This window comes from Pseudophryne corroboree, chromosome 9 (genome assembly GCF_028390025.1).
Source record: "Pseudophryne corroboree isolate aPseCor3 chromosome 9, aPseCor3.hap2, whole genome shotgun sequence".
Lineage (NCBI taxonomy): Eukaryota > Metazoa > Chordata > Amphibia > Anura > Myobatrachidae > Pseudophryne > Pseudophryne corroboree.
Genome location: NC_086452.1, coordinates 457321309 through 457341400, shown reverse-complemented (window position 1 = coordinate 457341400; position 20092 = coordinate 457321309). Strand labels below are relative to the sequence as shown.

General features: G+C 49.1%; 1 protein-coding gene and 1 long non-coding RNA gene across 2 annotated transcripts in view; one reads left to right on the top strand and one right to left on the bottom strand.

Annotated features, from left to right (window-relative positions):
- The window catches only part of GRIP2 (glutamate receptor interacting protein 2), a 594020-nt gene that overhangs the window by 545561 nt on the left and 28367 nt on the right, over nt 1-20092 (bottom strand). The window lies entirely within an intron of this gene.
- Nucleotides 12676-19743, top strand: LOC134958558 (uncharacterized). Its single transcript, XR_010187060.1, has 2 exons — nt 12676-12728; nt 18418-19743. It is a non-coding gene; the product is annotated as an uncharacterized LOC134958558 (long non-coding RNA).

Here is a 20092-nt window from a genome sequence, read left to right as displayed (position 1 = left end):
CGGGGACTTCTGTGGACGCTGAAGGGGTGTACTCCCAAAAAGGGGTGTGGTCTCGAAAAAAATGGGCATGGCTTTGTTAGAATTCCTCAATCGCTAGCCACTCCTCTCATTCATTGTGATTGTTGGGGCATGCCCAGTGCGCCCTCAGCCCCTCTCTCTCCTGTACTAAACTTAGCAGTGAGTAACAAGGGACAGTCCAAAAAAAAACAGTGGACAGTTCGCGGGACAGTCCCAAAAATAAAAGGGATTGTCCCGCGAAAATTGGGAGTTGGAAGGTATAAAGACATCATCTACCTCTTGCCTGCTGTCCTACCTCAGGCCTGCTATCCTACCTCAGGCCTGCTATCCTACCTCAGGCCTGCTATCCTACCTCTTGCCTGCTATCCTACCTCTTGCCTGCTATCCTACCTCAGGCCTGCTATCCTACCTCAGGCCTGCTATCCTACCTCTTGCCTGCTATCCTACCTCAGGCCTGCTATCTTACCCCAGGCCTGCTACCCTACCTCTTGCCTGCTATCCTACCTCAGGCTTGCTATCCTACCTCAGGCCTGCTATCCTACCTCTTGCCTGCTATCCTACCTCTTGCCTGCTATCCTACCTCAGGCCTGCTATCCTACCTCTTGCCTGCTATCCTACCTCTTGCCTGCTATACTAACTCAGGCCTGCTATCCTACCTCAGGGCTGCTATCTTACCTCAGGCTTGCTATTCTACCTCAGGCCTGCTACCCTACCTCAGGCTTGCTATCCTACCTCTTGCCTGCTGTCCTACCTCAGGCCTGCTATCCTACCTCAGTCTTGCTATCCTACCTCAGGCTTGCTGTCCTACCTCAGGGCTGCTATCCTACCTCAGGCCTGCTATCCTACCTCAGGGCTGCTATCCTACCTCAGGCCAGCTATCCTATCTCAGGCTAGCTATCCTACTTCTGGCCTGCTATCTTACCTCAGGCCTGCTATCTTACCTCAGGCCTGCTATCCTACCTCTTGCCTGCTATCCTGGCTCTGGCCTGCTATCTTACCTTAGTCCTGCTATCTTACCTCAGGCCTGCTATCCTACCTCTTGCCTGCTATCCTGGCTCTGGCCTGCTATCTTACCTTAGTCCTGCTATCTTACCTCAGGCCTGCTATCCTACCTCTTGCCTGCTATCCTACCTCTTGCCTGCTATCCTACCTCAGGCCTGCTATCTTACCTTAGTCCTGCTATCTTACCTCAGGCCTGCTATCTTACCTCTTGCCTGCTATCCTACCTCTTGCCTGCTATCCTACCTCAGGCTTGCTATCCTACCTCAGGCCTGCTATCCTACCTCTTGCCTGCTATCCTACCTCTTGCCTGCTATCCTAACTCAGGCCTGCTATCTTACCTCTTGCCTGCTATCCTACCTCAGGGCTGGTATCTTACCTCAGGCTTGCTACCCTACCTCAGGCTTGCTATCCTACCTCTTGCCTGCTATCCTACCTCAGGCCTGCTATCCTACCTCTTGACTGCTATACTAACTCAGGCCTGCTATCCTACCTCAGGGCTGCTATCTTACCTCAGGCTTGCTATTCTACCTCAGGCCTGCTACCCTACCTCAGGCTTGCTATCCTACCTCTTGCCTGCTATCCTACCTCAGGCCTGCTATCCTACCTCAGTCTTGCTATCCTACCTCAGGCTTGCTATCCTACCTCAGGGCTGCTATCCTACCTCAGGGCTGCTATCCTACCTCAGGCTTGCTATCCTACCTCAGGGCTGCTATCCTACCTCAGGCCTGCTATCCTACCTCAGGCTTGCTATCCTACCTCAGGGCTGCTATCCTATCTCAGGCTAGCTCTTGCTATCCTACCTCAGGCCTGCTATCCTACCTCAGGTCTGCTATCCTACCTCTTGCCTGCTATCCTACCTCAGGCTTGCTATCCTACCTCGGGCCTGCTATCCTACCTCAGGTCTGCTATCCTACCTCTTGCCTGCTATCCTACCTCTTGCCTGCTATCCTAACTCAGGCCTGCTATCTTACCTCTTGCCTGCTATCCTACCTCAGGGCTGCTATCTTACCTCTGGCCTGCTATCCTACCTCAGGCTTGCTATTCTACCTCAGGCCTGCTACCCTACCTCAGGCTTGCTATCCTACCTCTTGCCTGCTATCCTACCTCAGGCTTGCTATCCTACTTCTGGCCTGCTATCTTACCTCAGGCCTGCTATCCTACCTCTTGCCTGCTATCCTGGTTCAGGCCTACTATCCTAGCACAGGCTTGCTATCCTACCTCTTGCCTGCTATCCTACCTCTTGCCTGCTATCCTACCTCAGGCCTGCTATCCTACATCAGGCCTGCTATCCTACCTCAGGCCTGCTATCCTACCTCTTGCCTGCTATCCTACCTCTTGCCTGCTATCCTAACTCAGGCCTGCTATCTTACCTCTTGCCTGCTATCCTACCTCAGGGCTGGTATCTTACCTCAGGTTTGCTACCCTACCTCAGGCTTGCTATCCTACCTCTTGCCTGCTATCCTACCTCAGGCCTGCTATCCTACCTCAGTCTTGCTATCCTACCTCAGGCTTGCTATCCTACCTCAGGGCTGCTATCCTACCTCACGCCTGCTATACTACCTCAGGCTTGCTATCCTACCTCAGGGCTGCTATCCTACCTCAGGCCTGCTATCCTATCTCAGGCTTGCTATCCTACCTCTGGCCTGCTATCTTACATCAGGCCTGCTATCTTACCTCAGGCCTGCTATCCTACCTCTTGCCTGCTATCCTGGCTCAGGCTTGCTATCCTACCTCAGGCCTGCTATCCTACCTCAGGTCTGCTATCCTACCTCTTGCCTGCTATCCTACCTCAGGCTTGCTATCCTACCTCGGGCCTGCTATCCTACCTCAGGTCTGCTATCCTACCTCTTGCCTGCTATCCTACCTCTTGCCTGCTATCCTAACTCAGGCCTGCTATCTTACCTCTTGCCTGCTATCCTACCTCAGGGCTGCTATCTTACCTCTGGCCTGCTATCCTACCTCAGGCTTGCTATTCTACCTCAGGCCTGCTACCCTACCTCAGGCTTGCTATCCTACCTCTTGCCTGCTATCCTACCTCAGGCTTGCTATCCTACTTCTGGCCTGCTATCTTACCTCATGCCTGCTATCCTACCTCTTGCCTGCTATCCTGGTTCAGGCCTACTATCCTAGCACAGGCTTGCTATCCTACCTCTTGCCTGCTATCCTACCTCAGGCCTGCTATCCTACCTCAGGCCTGCTATCCTACATCAGGCCTGCTATCCTACCTCAGGCCTGGCTGGAGTGCTGGTAATTACACAAGCTAATCTCATGCTTCCATTTACACAGACAAATTTGGGACAAGCAAGTAGAAAAGTCTGAATAATCCTGACCAGAACTTGTCGAGAAATGCTCCCCTCTCACAGAAAGCATGCACATATCCACTAGTGATGAGCGGATTCGGTTTTACTCGGTTTTACTCGGTTCTCAAAACCGAATCTTATTGGCTCACTGATGTCACGTGTTTTGGATAGCCAATAAGATTCGGTTTTGAGAACCGAGTAAAACCGAATCCGCTCATCACTAAGGTCCACCCAACTCATACTTACCAACATTAAATGCTTCCCATCCGGGAGAGTGGGGCCTAATGACGAGAAGTTCCTAGACCACACACACTGGTGGAACAATGCCACAAATCAGGGGTCCGTGAAGAGGGGCCAAGGTATTAACACCCACTTGTCCCACCTGGTTCACTAGAAAGTGGCTGGATATGGGAGGGAAAACTATTCTGTCAGTCCCCCGGATGTTCTGGGAGAGCAGGCAAGTAAACTTTCCCGACTATACCCACTTTCCTTTTGGGAGATGGGCAATTATTCCATGATGAATCATGTCTATAAGAAGACTGAAAGTGAATATGTAAAACTTTCCCAAAGACAATAAGATAGGACATTTCCTTGTAAGACTTGTGAGATATGTAGTGACAGTATTGCCCCCTAGTGGCCACACCTTGCATTCTTTTATATATGTTTTTGAATCTGAAATGCCTCAAAGCACCCACACCCTCCCATCAGTCAATGAGCTAATAAATCCAGTCACTTTTGCGCGTTTGAAGTTATTACATCGGCCTATTAATAGGGTGTGCAGTATCAGCGGATCCATGAGTTAAGGGGGGCCCTTGCGTGGCACCAGGTTTCTGGCCTCAGGCAAATGTCATTGACAAGATGGCACTGTGCCAGAGTCTTCACCATCTTCTGTGCAGGCGCCATTTTCAAGAGGACATCGCCGTACTGATGGCAGCGCTGGCTGGTAGGGTACCTGGGGGTGGGGAGACAACATTGTTAAGCTGCTCAGTCGGGGAGGGGCACACAGAAAACATTTACGAATCGCCCTTGTCAAAGCGCCCCTAGCTCAGAGTCAGCATAATCAGCTTCATTATAAGAATATGACTAGGGCCGGCTCTACCATTAGGCAGCTTTAGGCGGCTGCCTAGGGGAGGCGGCCACTGGAGGGCGCCACTGAATTAATTTAACAAAAAACGAATGTATGTTTCTGTATGCCCCATATACATTATTATACAGTATATAAAGAATAGACGGCACTCAAGGACTTTTAAAATACAAGTATAATGTGAACAAAGTCTCAAAATGTTGTGACATTGTTTACAATATACCTTATCACTTTAAAAGTCCTTGAGTGTTGTCCCTTTTCTTTGTATATGTATAATGATGCAACTAGCCACAGCCCACCTAGTGGAGAAGGGAGGGGGGGGGGAGGTTGCCGGCTAGAGGGAGCTAGGCTATAGTTTTGCCTAGGTGCCTTGCACCAACCGTGAATATGACTACTCACTTACAGGATCCCATACAGCATGCATTTACTGGGAGAGATCATGTCAAACAAATCTTACTGACTCTTTTTTTGTCTGGGTGACCTAAGTAATAGATCAAGGGGTGCCATAGATATAGCTTATCCAGACATTAGTAAGGCTTTTGACACTGTCCCACATAGCAGACCACTAAATAAACTAGAAAGCTTGGGATTTGATTTTAAGATGGTTGAATGGATAAAATCTTGGTTGCAGGTTGGAAACAGAGAGTTGTAGTAAATGGAGTGCATTCACAGGAGGGGAATGTTACCAGTGGAGTACCCCAGGGATCTGTACTTGGACCAGTGCTTTTTAATATCTTTATTGGTGACATTGCAAATGGTATTGAAGGGAAAGTATGCCTTTTTGCAGATGACACAAAGGTATGCAACAGGGTAGACACCCTGGGAAGGGGTAATACAAATGACTGAGGATCTGGGTAGACTAGAGGAATGGTCAAGAGCGTGGCAATTACAATTTAATGCCAAAAAAATGAAAAATCATGCACTTGGGTCTCAAAATCCCAAAGGCTAAATATAGTATTAATGGCCCTATACTGGAAAGGGATCTAGGCGTCACTATATCAGGCGATTTAAAAAGGCAGGAAAGCAATGTAACAAAGAAATGAGCAGGTCGGCACAGCAGGTGGCATGAAGAGGCACAGGGGGGCATGATGAGGGGAAAATATGATCCTGTCTGGGGCGGAGTGGGGTGTGTGGCCGCAACATTGCATCATCGTTGCCCCACCCCCACTACATTATACTGAGATTACCGGCCAGCTACAAGATGGCGAAAAGTTATTTTGCGGGAGTAAAAAAAAGCCACGTATCCTCCCGTACAGCAAAGAACCGCTAAAAATGAGCCATTTCACCCCCTTTGTCTCAGAAATGTAAGCAATCTTTTAAAAGTAAATCTCCTTGCTGCAATGCTCTGTAAAGCACGGGACATCCTGAGCAAGGAATGACCGGGTTTCACACCTTTATATTTGGTGGAAATAAGCAGCGTTGGCTGCTTTATGCTTGTTTTTTTACAGGGGAGTTTCACAGCAGGAGATGTATCCATTTGTCGGAAACCATTGAGAACAAGTCTGAAGAAGCAATCTGTGTCACTACATAAAGTATTTTATATACTGTTGATGGCTGGGACTTTCTACATAGTCTGCAGTACACTGCTGCCCTCTAGTGGAATTCTCTGTAATGGCTCTTCCTAGGCCAGTCACGTTAGAGGTAAGCTACATTTTTTTAAAGTGTTCCATAGAATAGTCCATCCATTCCACATTTGGACAGCGGATTTCGCACTTCTCCGGCACAATTCCTTATGTTCCCTGTGGAATTCCCCCTGTCCACACGGACTCATATACAACCATAACCTGACCATAAAGCATATTAAATTGACACCGTTTCGCCCCCAGTTCTATTTACAGACTATACGTTACAATAATTCCAATACAGTGCAGAACACGTAAGCAAATGCAGAGATGGACGGTGGCATCGCTGTAACTTTGCGCCTCTGTAAAACGCCCTGTTTCATGGTGATTTGTGCTGAATGCCACTAAAACCTCGTCACGGTATTAGGTTATAATTGAGCATTGGAAGTAATTAATTTGTACTTTGATACTGATTTCCATAATGGCTGTGATGCTTCGCAGAGCACTGATGTCTTCAAGCAGAGTGTTTAAATCACCAGGTATAAAATGCTCTGCTATCCAATTCATCTTTATTAAGCCTTGACTGGCTCAGGTTCCCACAGCAAGAAGATTGGAAGTTGGAGAATCCACACTGGAGAAATTGTACCGGGTATCAGTTTAGGCGGGTGAAATCATAGGCGGAGGCGATGCGATGAGAGGTGAGGGTGGGGCGCCACGGAGGGTGGATAACCCAACAGTAATTTAACAGACTGCTCAAGAACTTAATAAGAGTCTAACAGGTAGTTCTAACTGCAGAGATCTAGGACTACAGTACTTAGACCCCTGCTTTGGCGAGGAGTGGTCTTCAGTTTGCCGGCAGCCGGGCTTCCTGCAACCAGCATACCGGCGCCGGAATCCCGACCGCCGGCATACCGACAGCTTTTCTCCCTCTTGGGGGTCCATGACCCCCCAGGAGGAAGAATAGATAGCGTGGCCACCGTGCCCGCAAGGGGATCATTTGCACTCGCCCAGCTGTCGGTATGCCGGCGGTCGGCATTCCGGCGGCGGTATGCTGGCAGCCGGGAGCCCGACCGCCGGCATAACATACTACACTTTTTGGCGAGACACCACAGTAGATTGTACGAACCAGGGGCGTTTCAACAGAGGTGGGGGGCCCGTGTGCCCCTCCGGGTAGGTCCGCTCCCCTGTACGTCGCTGTAGACTCTGGCATTGTGCAGGTATACGGAAAATGGCGCCCGCCATGATCCGGAGACCAATTTGGCTACCGTGCATGCGCAGTGGCCATGTTGGCAGAGATTTCAGCCACGATCGAAGCGCCTGACGCTGGACTCCAGAACGGTAAGTATTAAAATGTACCCATTATAGAAACGCCAATGGTACGGACGGCAGGGATTAGATTTATGGCCTGCATTCATTGGATCAATCCAATTAGCCGTGATATCATCACAGCTGCGAATCATCGCGGCAGGGGCCGCACTTTACAGCGGGCCGAATTCGCACAAAACTGCTCGCCACCCCATAGAGGTCCGAGCAATTTTGTGCTAATTGGGGCTGATTCGAGCCCGTGAAGGGTGCGAGATCAGGTGCCGTTGCCGGCGTTTAAACGCCATTGCAACGGCATTTCGCAACCCTTCGCAGCTAATAGGATTGACCCAATTTTCTGAACATGTCATTATGAACATGTCGGTATTGTGCATATTGACCTGTCACATATCGACACAATGTCCAAGATTGGCCTGCTGCTGGAGATCAAAATGTGGCCAGCAGCTGCTGTCTTTCCATGGCTGGCTGCGGTCCGCGACCTGCAACCAGGGTCCCTAGAAGCAGCTGCGGCAGCCGCCACCCATCATTCCCCCAGGGCCAGCATTCCCTGTAATGCCACCCACAGCCGGCTACTGCAACGGACTACTGCCTGTCCGTGACCTGTCCGGGACACTAACCTGGGAATCCACTGGATTCACTAACTCCCTGTTCACTGCACCAACCGCTGCCTGCTGCTTATGCATTTAGCGGGATCGCAGCATGCAGGAAGCGCTGCAGGACACGCAGCTGTAAGCACAGGCGCATCCTACTGCCTGCATTCTAGTTGCTGCATCCGGACTCTGCAGTGGCGGAACTAGCGAGCGGTGGACCCAGGTGCGTAGAAATGCTTTGGGTCCCCCCCCCCCATCCCATCCAAGTCAACCCCCTCACCTCTGGAGAGGATCTGGTGAGGGGGACCTGCTCAGGGCCAGAGAAATGGATACCTAGCAACAGTGCCGTAACTAGACATTATAGTGCTGTGTGCAAGAAATGGCATCGGAGCACCCCCTCTATGTAAAACAGGGGCAGTGCGCGCCGCAGGCACGCGCAAAAAATATAGTGTCGTGGCTTCATGGGGAAGGGGTGTGGCCAAAAAATAATACCAATTCATATAACGGTGCACAGTAGTCTCCATTATTCAAATTACGCTGCACAGTAGCGCCACTACACCAGGTAGAGCCCTTTTTACACATTACGGCAGACAGAGTCTCCTTTTTACACATTACGGCAGAGTCCCCCTTTTACACATTACTGCAGACAGCGTCCCCCTTTTTACACATTATGGCAGACAGTGTCCCCTTTTTACACATTACGCCATACAGCGTCCCCTTTTTACACATTACGGCAGACAGCGTCCCCTTTTTACACATTACGGCAGGCGGCGTCCCCTTTTTACACATTACGGCAGACAGCGTCCCCTTTTTACACATTACGCAGACAGCGTCACCCTTTTTACACATTACGGCAGACAGCGTTCCCCTTTATACACATTACAGCAGACAGCGTCCCCTTTTTGTGCACATCCCACAACCCCTTATGCATTTTATATTTATCACCCCTAGACTCCCCCTATGCCTTTATGCCTATAACTCCCGACCCCAAATATATGCCTATCATCCCAAGCATTCACACACCCTTTGTATAAATAATGCCTATCATCCCTCCCCCCACACTCCTTATATACTCCCCTTATTTACATAATGCATATCACCTATACTTTATGCCTATCAACCCCCCCTCCACATACTGAATACCTAAAGATCACCATGACAGGCTGTTTTTACCTGTTTGGATGATTGTGGCTGTTCCTCCCAGGATGAGAGGTTCCACGGCAGGCAGCAGCTCTGCTCTCCTCTGTGCATGCTAAGATTCTGTCTTTCTGGAGCAGGAATCGGAAGAACTAGCCGGGGTCAAGCACGTGTAACGGATCCAGGGACAGCACGGGCTGGTGAGCTGCTATAGTAGCATTTCATGGCAGTGGCCGGCAGCTCAGCAATATTACATGATGCAGCGGGCTGGGGGCAGCGATCACAACTCCTTGCCCGCGTCTCAGCCGCTGCCTGTTGCATGTAAAGGGAGGAGGAGCCTTTCCCTTGCTGCCGTTGCAGCGGCCCCAAAACCTCTAAAATGTACCGGGAGGAGGGGGGGGGGGGGGGAGAATATGTCACCCTACTCAGCCAGCCACTGCTGATGGTCGGGAGACAGTGGAGGAGCCAGTTGCCCTCTTCAGGGCTGTAGCCTGGAGGCAACAGGCTCCGTTGCCTCCGGGACTTCCGCCCCTGATTTCTAATCAGTGTGGCCGGAAGTGCTGTGCCGCTGCTCAGCAGCACAGCTCCTCGGAGTCAGCGGCAGCAGCAGGGACGGGCTGGCGTGGGGTCATGCGTAGTGACGCCGCAAGCTTCTGAGCGGACCAGCTCAGAAGCTCAGACCAAGACCAAGTGACGGGGTAAGCGAGGGGGGGGGCTTTGGCAGGACAGTGGCATGTAATGAGTCAGTTTGACTCATTACATGCCGCACAGGCTTTGGGCCCCTTGACAGTGGCGGGCCCCAGTGCAAGGCACTGCCTGCACTGGCGGTAGTTCCGCCACTGGGACTCTGTACAAGTTGTTTGGGAGCAGATTTTACTGTTGTTATTGGGAGCACGGTTCTCAACACACCGGGGCTAATTCAGATGTGGCTGGAGGTACAGTATCACTAATATGTTAATACTAGGTGATTCATCGTGCCCTACAGCGCTCTTCACACCGTCGGAAGGGGCTACGCCCCGTTAACCCCTGCACGCCTTTGAACATACGCAGGCCGGTAGATAATAGATCCAGAAATGCAGGACAGTATAGAGGGCATACAGAAATGGGGTCCGGTTGAGAAAGACAGAGAGGCGTAGGGGGGGGGAGAAAGGGATTGTACAGAAGCGCTGTGCGATCGGTAAAGGATGGGGAGAGGCAGGGTGGTAGGGAGAGGATAAAGAGAGGCAAAGTGTTGGAGAGAAAGTACCGTTGCAAGAGGCTACGCCCCCTTAACCCCTGCACGGGCTTCAGCTATGCTATAATTGTTATTATATGGAGTATTACCTGGAAAGATTTTTATGTTAGTGAGTAAATATTGCAAGGGGAAAGGGCGTGTTATTGTCAAGGGGGCATAGCCCTTTGTGAGGGTGTGAAGAGTGGCCGCAGGGCACAATGAATAACATAGTGTAGTATATACTGCTAGTGTATGCATCATAAAGTACCAGATGAATAGCAGCAATGCACTGTAGATAAGACACCAAAGTCCTGTGGCCACAGGTAGCAGAGCCGCTTATACACACAATGGCCACAGGTAGCAGTGCCGCTTATACACACAATACCCACAGGTAGCAGAGCCGCTTATACACACAATGGCCACAGGTACCAGAGCCGCTTATACACACAATGCCACAGGTACCAGAGCCCCTTATACACACAATACCCACAGGTAACAGAGACGCTTATACACACAGTGCCTACAGGTAGCAGAGCCGCTTATACACACAATGGGCACAGGTAGCAGAGTTGGTTCTACACACAATGGCCACAGGTAGTAGCTGCGTTTATTCACACAGTGCCCACAGGTAGCAGTGCCACTTATACACAATGCCCACAGGTAGCAGTGTCGCTTATACACATAATGGCCACAGTAGTAGTATTTATTATACACACAATACCCACAGGTAGCAGAGCCGCTTATACACACAATACCCACAGGAAACAGAGCCGCGTACACACAGTGCCACTTATACACAATGCCCACAGGTAGCAGTGTCGCTTATACACATAATGGCCACAGTAGTAGTGTTTCTTATACACACAATTCCCACAGGTAGCAGAGCCGCTTATACACACAATACCCACAGGTAGCAGAGCCGCTTATACACACAGTGCCCACAGGTAGCAGAGCCACTTATGCCCACAGGTAGCAGAGCCGCTTATACACACAATGGCCACAGGTAGCAGAGACGCTTATACACACAGTGCCCACAGGTAGCAGAGCCACTTATACACACGATGGCCATAGGTAGCAGAGTTGGTTCTACACACAATGGCCACAGGTAGTAGCTGCGTTTATTCACACAGTGCCCACAGGTAGCAGCGCCACTTATACACAATGCCCACAGGTAGCAGTGTCGCTTATACACATAATGGCCACAGTAGTAGTGTTTCTTATACACACAATACCCACAGGTAGCAGAGCCGCTTATACACACAATACCCACAGGTAGCAGAGCCGCTTATACACACAGTGCCACTGTGAGTGGGGGTGCTGTGGGTGGGAGGCGGGTGCGGGGGTGCCGCGGGTGGAGGGGCAGGTGCGGGGGTGCTGCAGGTGGGGGAAGGGCAGGTGCGGGAGTGCCGTGGGTGGGGGAGAGGCGGGGGTGCTGCGGGTGGGGGCTGGGTGCCATGGGTGGGGGGGCAGGGGTGGGGGTGCCATGGGTGTGGGAGGGGTGGGTGCGGTGGTGCCACGGTTGGGGGGTGGGAAGCGGCTGCGGGGGTGCCATGGGAGGGGGGGCGGGGGCTGGGATACTGCGGGTGTGCTGCAGTTGGGGGGTGCTGCGGGTGGAGGAGGGGGTGTGCCGCTGTTGGGGGTGGCGGAAGCAGGGGTGCTGCGTGTGGGGGAGCGGCGGGTGTGGGAGGGGCAGGTGCGGGGGTGCTGCAGGTGGGGGAGGAGCGGGTGCCGCGTGTCAGGAATCGACTCACCACTGTTATGTCGGTCCGCCGGAGCGGACTCCGTCTGGGGTCACTGCATGTTGCTGTCACCTGTCGCCCTGCTCATGGATGTCGCCGCGGGCCTGGAGGCGCCTCTGGAGTCAACGGGCGTGTGAGTGCGCCGCGTCCCTGCCGGGCCGCGGCATGGGCGCCGCCATGACAGTATTCCCCAGTGTAAGTGCGGCGGCCAATCCGGAGCTTGGCCGCATGAAGGGTTAAACATGCTATATGAATTGTTATGTGTTTGAATAGACACGTACGCACTCTCTACAAGATGCCTTTGTCTTTTCCTATAATATAAGGCTTCTGTGTGTCTTATCTTCAAGGTCAATTACATACTAGATCAAAACTGTTACTTCTGTGTGTTACTAAAATATCCTGCATGTAATGTCGTATGCTACTTCTATTTATCCAATCATATGCTTGCACATATTGTATACACCCATGTTTCTTTTCTATATAGTACGCTGTAATTTATTAAATAAAGAGAGTGATTCTTAACTACATGGTGTCGTGTATTATCTGTAACGTTAAGGATTGCTCTCACTGACGTCAGTGGCCATCACATCGAGGGGTAAGAGAAGAGACTGGATTCCTTTCAGCTGGGGGCTATGTCCGGAATTCAGTGATCGTCCCTGAATGGTAAAAATAGAGAATTTATTGCCTGTCTTTGCCATACAGGATTGCGGTCATACACTGAAGCTGAATCCGTGTCAGTGTTCCGGGAACACGTGACAAGGTAATATTTAAGTCCGGGACTTAATATTACGAAGTTTTATGTAAAAGCATAAAACAGGTATCAGGGATACCATAGAATCTTTAATGTCTGGGACTTAAAGATACGTCTGAGAAAGGACCAGGCGTCCAAGCGCAATTCTCCAAAGACGTTAGTATCTGGGATACTTAAAAAAAAAAAAAAAAATACGTAACGTAGAGAATACCCCGATTTGATCGCCAATATATTCTTGTATGTTTGTAGTGAGATAAGTTCTTATATTTGGTTCAGACGGCTGGTAAGTTTTCGTCTGCCAGATATCTTTACTCAAAACACTTTTCTTGCTTCCTGTTTAAAACGCTGTATTTTTCTGACATCTTGTACGAATGGTAAGCGTACCCGTCAAAATATTTCATGTTCTCATTATACAGATAATATTGTGATATTGTCAATGACTAATTAACTGGTGTTAGCTAATGCATGCATAGAAAGTTTTTAAATTGCATTTTTTGTTGTGAAATTGCATAGAACGTATTTTTGTTGTGAAATTGCATAGAATGTTTTTTTTTTGTAAACTGCATTTTTGTTGTGATATTGCATAGACAGTTGTTATAAGTTGTTGTAGAAATTGCGTAGAAAGCTGGTGTAGATTGTATTCTTTACTATGGGAGGGGGTCAGAGTAAGACAGTCATTTATCCTCCACCTTTACCAGGAGAGACATGTAAGGAGTATGTAGCCCGTAACTCCACCACAGATTATTATCTAGTTAACCCTTGGGTAGATAACTTAGCGGGGTGGACAGAGAAAGTTGGCAGCCCCAGCCCATTCCCCCGTGATGGTATTAATTATCCATTTTATATGGACATGATCAAAGGGCTTTGTCTGGGAGACAAGGAAGCCTGGCCGTGGTATGATCATGACCCACAATGGGACATGACATATATGCGTGCTGGAGGAGAGCAATGGCTCACGATAGCACCTCATTGGTATGACAAAAATATCAAGCAGAAACAGCGTAGAATAAAATCTGTAACTTCCCGACTACACAAAGCTGAGGAATTTAGAAGCAACAAGTTTCTAAAAAACTCTTCTCCTCCGCCCTACAGTCCCCTATACCCCTCCTTAAAAGACACAGATCTTTTAGCTGCAGTTGCTTTGTCACGAATGCCGATGCAAAGGGGAGGGGGAGGAGGGGAAGGGGAAGGAGAAGGAGGCTCAGGAGGCTCAGGAGGCTCAGGAGGAATAGCCCCCCCTGACAGTACCCTCCACATAGACGTAACCACCCCCGCCCCTAGTGCCCCTACTCCTAACAGACAAACCGCCTCCCGCCGCAACGCTGACTTAACTATTGCTACTGACAACCCTCTCACCCCCTCCACAACGCGATCCGGCACTGGTTTCCTCGGTGTCGCCACCCACCTGCCCTTCATGACAGTAGGGGATCAATTGTTAAAGAAACCCATTGAGATAGAGGATTTAGACAGAATTGTTAAGAACTGTCCCAAACCCACTGTTGCACCCGATGGTTGCATAGCCTACTTGAAAAAGGCTTGCACGGGGCGCAGCTATACTCAAGAGGATATGAGGTTAATTGTAGACGGGGTTATAGACCACTACAACGGGTGGGATTGGAAAAAGATTCCCTCTATCAACACTCCTGCAGTCCTAAACAATGCCACTAATTACCCCCTCAATACCGAGGAAGGTGTAAAGCAAATGTGGAAGGAAATTGGAGAACACATGAAAGAAATCTTTAAGACCCGTGCCTCCCTTCCCATTGCTGTAGCATGCAAGCAAAAACCTACTGAAACTGTCACTGAGTTTTGGAAGAGGTTTAAAAAGTGCTGGTCTGAAGATGCAGGTCTCACCCTTGTAGAAACAGACCATTTACTTATTTCCACCTTTGTAAATAACTTGTTGCAGTCTATCATGGTCCCTGTCAAACAGAGTGTCTCATCTTGGACCTCTGACAACATTAAGGAGTTTGAAAAACATTTATATGAAAAAGAAGCTGCAGGATGCTTTGATGTAAAGAAACCCTCACAAAATGTCCCAACCCATAGTTTCCAAAATCAGAGAGGTCGGGGAGATAGACGCCAGCAGCACTCCACTGGCCCACCCCGTAATCCAGCCCGATATCAAAACCCACAAGCCAAGCCACCCCACCCCCCTGACTCTGCCAGCAGGAAACAAACCTCCTGCTTCAACTGTGGAAGGGACGATCACTGGGCAAGGGATTGCCCTTGTCCCTCACAAAACCACCGACAGCCCCAAGCTCCGGCTCCCTCCCGGGATCATCCCCGACAATCACACAACAACCCCTTCCGGGATCATGTCCGATTCCGGGTTGATTGGCAGGACCCCTCCCACTGACGGGGCCCGGAGGAGGGTATCCCAGCCTTTGCCCAACTCACCAGACACTGGAAGGACCCACCGCTACTAACCTTGATTATAGGAAAGAGAGCAATCCCTTTCCTGGTGGATAGCGGGGCAACTACTAGTGTTTTGTGTGCTGACCTGTACGACGGTCACTTGGAAAAGACTGCTCCTTCAATGGGAATTAATGGGATACCCACAGATGCTTACCTGACAGATGCCCTTAGTGTCAGAACCACGGGAGGCACATATATGGGTAAACACAATTTCACTGTAATACCTGAATGTCCAATTAATCTTCTGGGAAGGGATCTTCTTAGCAGGCTCGAAATCTCCATTCTCCCTTCACCCACTGGCAGTGGCCTGGAGGTTGAGTCCCCACACCTACCGGTGTGGGAAGCAACAGACATTACACCTGATTTTGACAAAGTAAACCCTGCTCTATGGTCAGAGGGTCCCTATGACACTGGCCTCATTCCTTGTACACCATATAGAGCAACCCTGAAACCTGACACACAACCTGTCTATCAAAAGCAATACCCCTTGTCACAAGAGAAGGTTGAAGGTCTTAGACCAATGATACAACAGTTTCTCCAACAAGGCATTCTCAGACACGTAATTTCATCTTACTGCACACCAGTCAACCCAGTTGCTAAGTCAGATGGCAGTGTAAGGTTTGTACAAGACCTTAGGGCAATTAACCAACTCATTGTGCCTATAGCACCCATTGTACCTGACATTAACTCACTCATTTCAGCTATCCCTGCAGATGCTGCATTTTTTTCGGTAATTGATTTAAAAAATGCATTTTTTAGCATACCTGTGGATGCACAGACACAGCTACTTTTTGCCTTTTCTTTTGAGGGCAAGCAACTCACCTGGTGTCGTTTACCCCAGGGCTACATTGACGCACCTGTTGTGTATAGCATTGTACTCCAGGCCACATTGGGGCCCTGGCAACCTCACCATGGTTCAGTCCTGCTACAGTATGCAGATGATTTGCTGCTCTGTAGTCAAACTGAGGAGGCCTGCCGGGAGGATGGTATATCACTGTTAAACTGGCTTTGTGAATGTGGACACAAGGTGTCCAAAACAAAAATGCAATGGTGTAAGAAGCATGTGGATTACTTAGGTTTTGTGCTCACTCAGGGGGAAAGGAAAGTCAGTCCACAGCGCATTCAGTCTGTATTGGGCCTGGTCACCCCAACTACCCAGAAGGAACTGCTGTCTTTTCTGGGTATGGTAAATTACTGCAGACAGTGGATATCTGATTGTTCCTATTATGATAACATTTTGAGACAAGCCACACTGAAAGACAAACCTAATATTGTACAATGGTCACAAGAAATGTTAACTGCATATGAAAGCTTAAAGTGTATGTTAATGAAAAGTCCGGCACTTGGCCTCCCCAACTATGTACTACCTTTTCATTTGTTTGCAAGGGACAATTGTAAAACCATGGCGGGGGTGCTCACACAGTTTCATGGAGGAAAGTTGCGCCCAGTGGCATTTTTTTCCAAAGTAATGCCTGTCACAGTGCAAGGTATGCCTGCTTGCCTCAGGGCACTTGCAGCCTGTGCAATGGTAACTGAAATGGCCACCACACTCACCCTAGGCCACACAACCATACTTCACACCACTCATGATGTTCTAACCATTTTAAAAGGGTTATACACACAACACATGTCAGCTCAGCGCCTCAGTGGATATGAGGTTCTCCTTTTGAACAACCCCTCACTCACCATTAAGTATGCCACCAACTCTTCAGGTCCTGCACCCATTCTCAACGCTCTACTGGGGCTCAAAGGTCCTGAAGACCACCCTCCTGAACCCCATGACTGCTCAGCTTCCATTGAGTCAGAAACATCCCCCAGACTGGACATGTCCCCTGTCCCTGTCCCCGACGCGGATGTCATTTTTGTAGATGGTTCCTGTAGCAGACCCAATGACACCACGTACCAAGCGGGTTATGCTATTGTCACTCTCCCTGACATTATTCTGGAAGCACAGCCCATTCCTTACCAGTCAGCACAGGCTGCAGAGCTCATTGCTCTCACAAGGGCTTGTCACCTTTACCAGAATAAACCAGTCACCATCTACACTGACTCCAAATACGCGCACGGCGTCGTGCATGACCATGGGGTCATTTGGCGACGCCGTGGTTTCCTTGGAGCTGATGGAAAAGGCATATCACATGCCCAACTCATCTCTGACCTTCTGCATGCCATAACCCTGCCCTCTGACATTGCAATCCTCCATTGCAGGGCACACACGGGGGGGAAGGATGCAATCTCCCTTGGAAATGCTCTTGCTGACTCTGCTGCCAAACATGCGGCCTCACAGCCCATCACTCAGGCCCACATGTCCATCATGACCCCCCCAGCTCTTGACAACCATTACCTGATCACCCAGTTACAGGCCTCAGCCTCCAATGCCGACCTAGCTGACTGGACTTACCCGGTTTTGCAGAAGAATCCTAAAACAGGATTAATCTGCAAAGAGGGGAAACCTTGTATACCCCAGTCCAGTGCACCCTTGTTTATTGCCCACTACCATGGCATAGGACACCACAGTAAGGCAACAACTACCTTACTCTTACGTAATGATTTCTATGTCACGGATGCCAAGTCATTAGTAGATCAGTATGTCAGTAGATGCATCACTTGTCTGCGAAACAACCCCAACAACCCTGACAAGGCAAAACATCAGCATCTTGAATACCCCACCACACCCTTTACACACCTGCAAATTGACTTCACCCATATCCCAGGTACTGGTAAACAGGAGTATGCCCTGGTCATTGTAGACATGTTCTCTCGATGGCCAGAGGTATTCCCCACTAAATCTGAGGATGCAAAGACAGTTGCTAGGATCCTAACTCAGGAAATCATCCCCAGATGGGGGTGCCCATTGCAAATCAATAGTGATAAAGGCTCCGCCTTTACAGCAAAAATTACACAGGCTCTGGTAAAAACCCTACAGGTGGAATGGAAGTTCCACATCCCGTACCATCCGCAGAGTTCAGGGGTCGTAGAACGCATGAATAGGACCCTCAAAGACAAGCTTAGGAAGGCCACAGGGGGTACCTTCCATAAATGGAAGAAGGTCCTTCCTATTATCCTAGCAGAGATCAGAATGACCCCACAAAAGACTCTGGGTTACTCCCCATTTGAAATACTAATGGGTAGGCCTTTTCCTACACCCTGGGCTAAGAAACCACTAGTAATACAGGAAGGAGATCTAGAACTCATCAGAGAAGAGTATGTCAGGTCCCTGATAACAAAACTGAATGAAATTGAACATGAGGTTGTTTGTAAAAACCCTTTGAATCCACAGGAACCTACACACCCCTTTAAAGTCGGAGACAGAGTCGTGGTGAAGGTGCTCCCCAGGAACAAGAGCCCAGGAGACTTCACCTATGGTCCAGAGACAGAGGTCGTAGCAGCTACCCGAACAGCAGTCCTGACAGAGGAAAGTCCTACCTGGATCCATGCATCCCGAGTAAAAAAGGTTCCTAGACCAGACCTAGAGAGGGAAGCAAGTGATTCCAGTGAGGTACGAACCGGGGCAGACAGCCCTGACCTCCCACCTAGCGAAGACAGAAGAACAGAAAACGATGAAGAACCTGCCCCCTATCTCTATCCTGGGGACTATCTCGATAGCCCTACTGGCCCTCATTCACCTCACAATATGTGAAGTCAGCATCACACAAACAGATGGGGTCCCCACCTTGTGGTACAATTCCTCTAACACACACGTAGCCACATATATCCTTGACTATTTTATGTTCCCCAAAATTGCTGATGACAAATATTATATACAACAAAGGAGGAAATCAGGAATGTCTGAGACAATGTACATTTGTGTCACTGATGAATGGTGGATGGAAATATCCTATCATGGATCCAACTGTGATTACTGGGAATCTGTGGGGTGGAATACAGGAGCAGATTGGAAATATGGCCCATCATTTGCAAAAAATAGATGGAGCAAATATGGAGTACCCCTACTTTCTAGACTATCCATTCATAAGATGGATGAAGGCCCAAATTCATACAGGTTTAGACTAAACATAGTGAACCCTAGCAGAAGCGACAATGAGACTTATGTACTTGGTATATGGTGGCAAGCAGGGTACTATAGTGCAAGACAAAGGTTTTATTTATGGGATATGTACAAAAACCCAAAATACCAGCCTAAAATTGCTCCCCAAAACAAACTTTTAAAGCCCCATATTGCCACTTCTAAAGATATGGTGGCTATTACTAACCCTACCTTTGAAGACACCCTAGCTATTGAAACTGGTTTCTCTGACATTAATTTTTGGTTGGAATGGATGAAGTATAGTGCTAACAAACACAATAAAAGCAACTGTTATGTCTGTGGCAAATCTAGGCCCCACCTAGGTACAGTGCCCCTTAATATACCCCTAGAACAGGAAAATTGTTTTTTCAGCCTTTTTAATGACACCAAAACAAATGACAGTCAGTGCGAAATGTGGAAAAGGGAATATCCCATATTGTCAAAAAATCCCAACCCAGGAAGCACCATAACCATATATCCTGGAAACTATACCTGTTATACATCTAACATCACCCCAGGGAGAAATTTAAAAACCTTCCCACCAGGGTATTGTGCAAATAAAAGAACAACTGTTTTAGTTAACCAAACTAGATCACTAGGCGACATTTATTATATATGTGGGGATATGAAGCTTAGAACTAAATTAGACACACCATGGTATGGTGAGTGTGCCCTGGCCAAAGTCATAATGCCACTCCTAATGATCACCGATGACCCCAATCCTCCCTCTAATACTCCTGCTAATCGAAAGAAAAGAGCACTCCCAGGAGGTAGCTTTGACCCCCACGTGTACATTGATGCTATAGGGGTCCCAAGAGGTGTTCCAAATGAGTTCAAAGCTAGAGATGAGGTGGCTGCGGGTTTTGAGTCATTGTTCCTTATAGTAACTGTAAATAAAAACGTAGCCTGGATTAATTATATATATTAT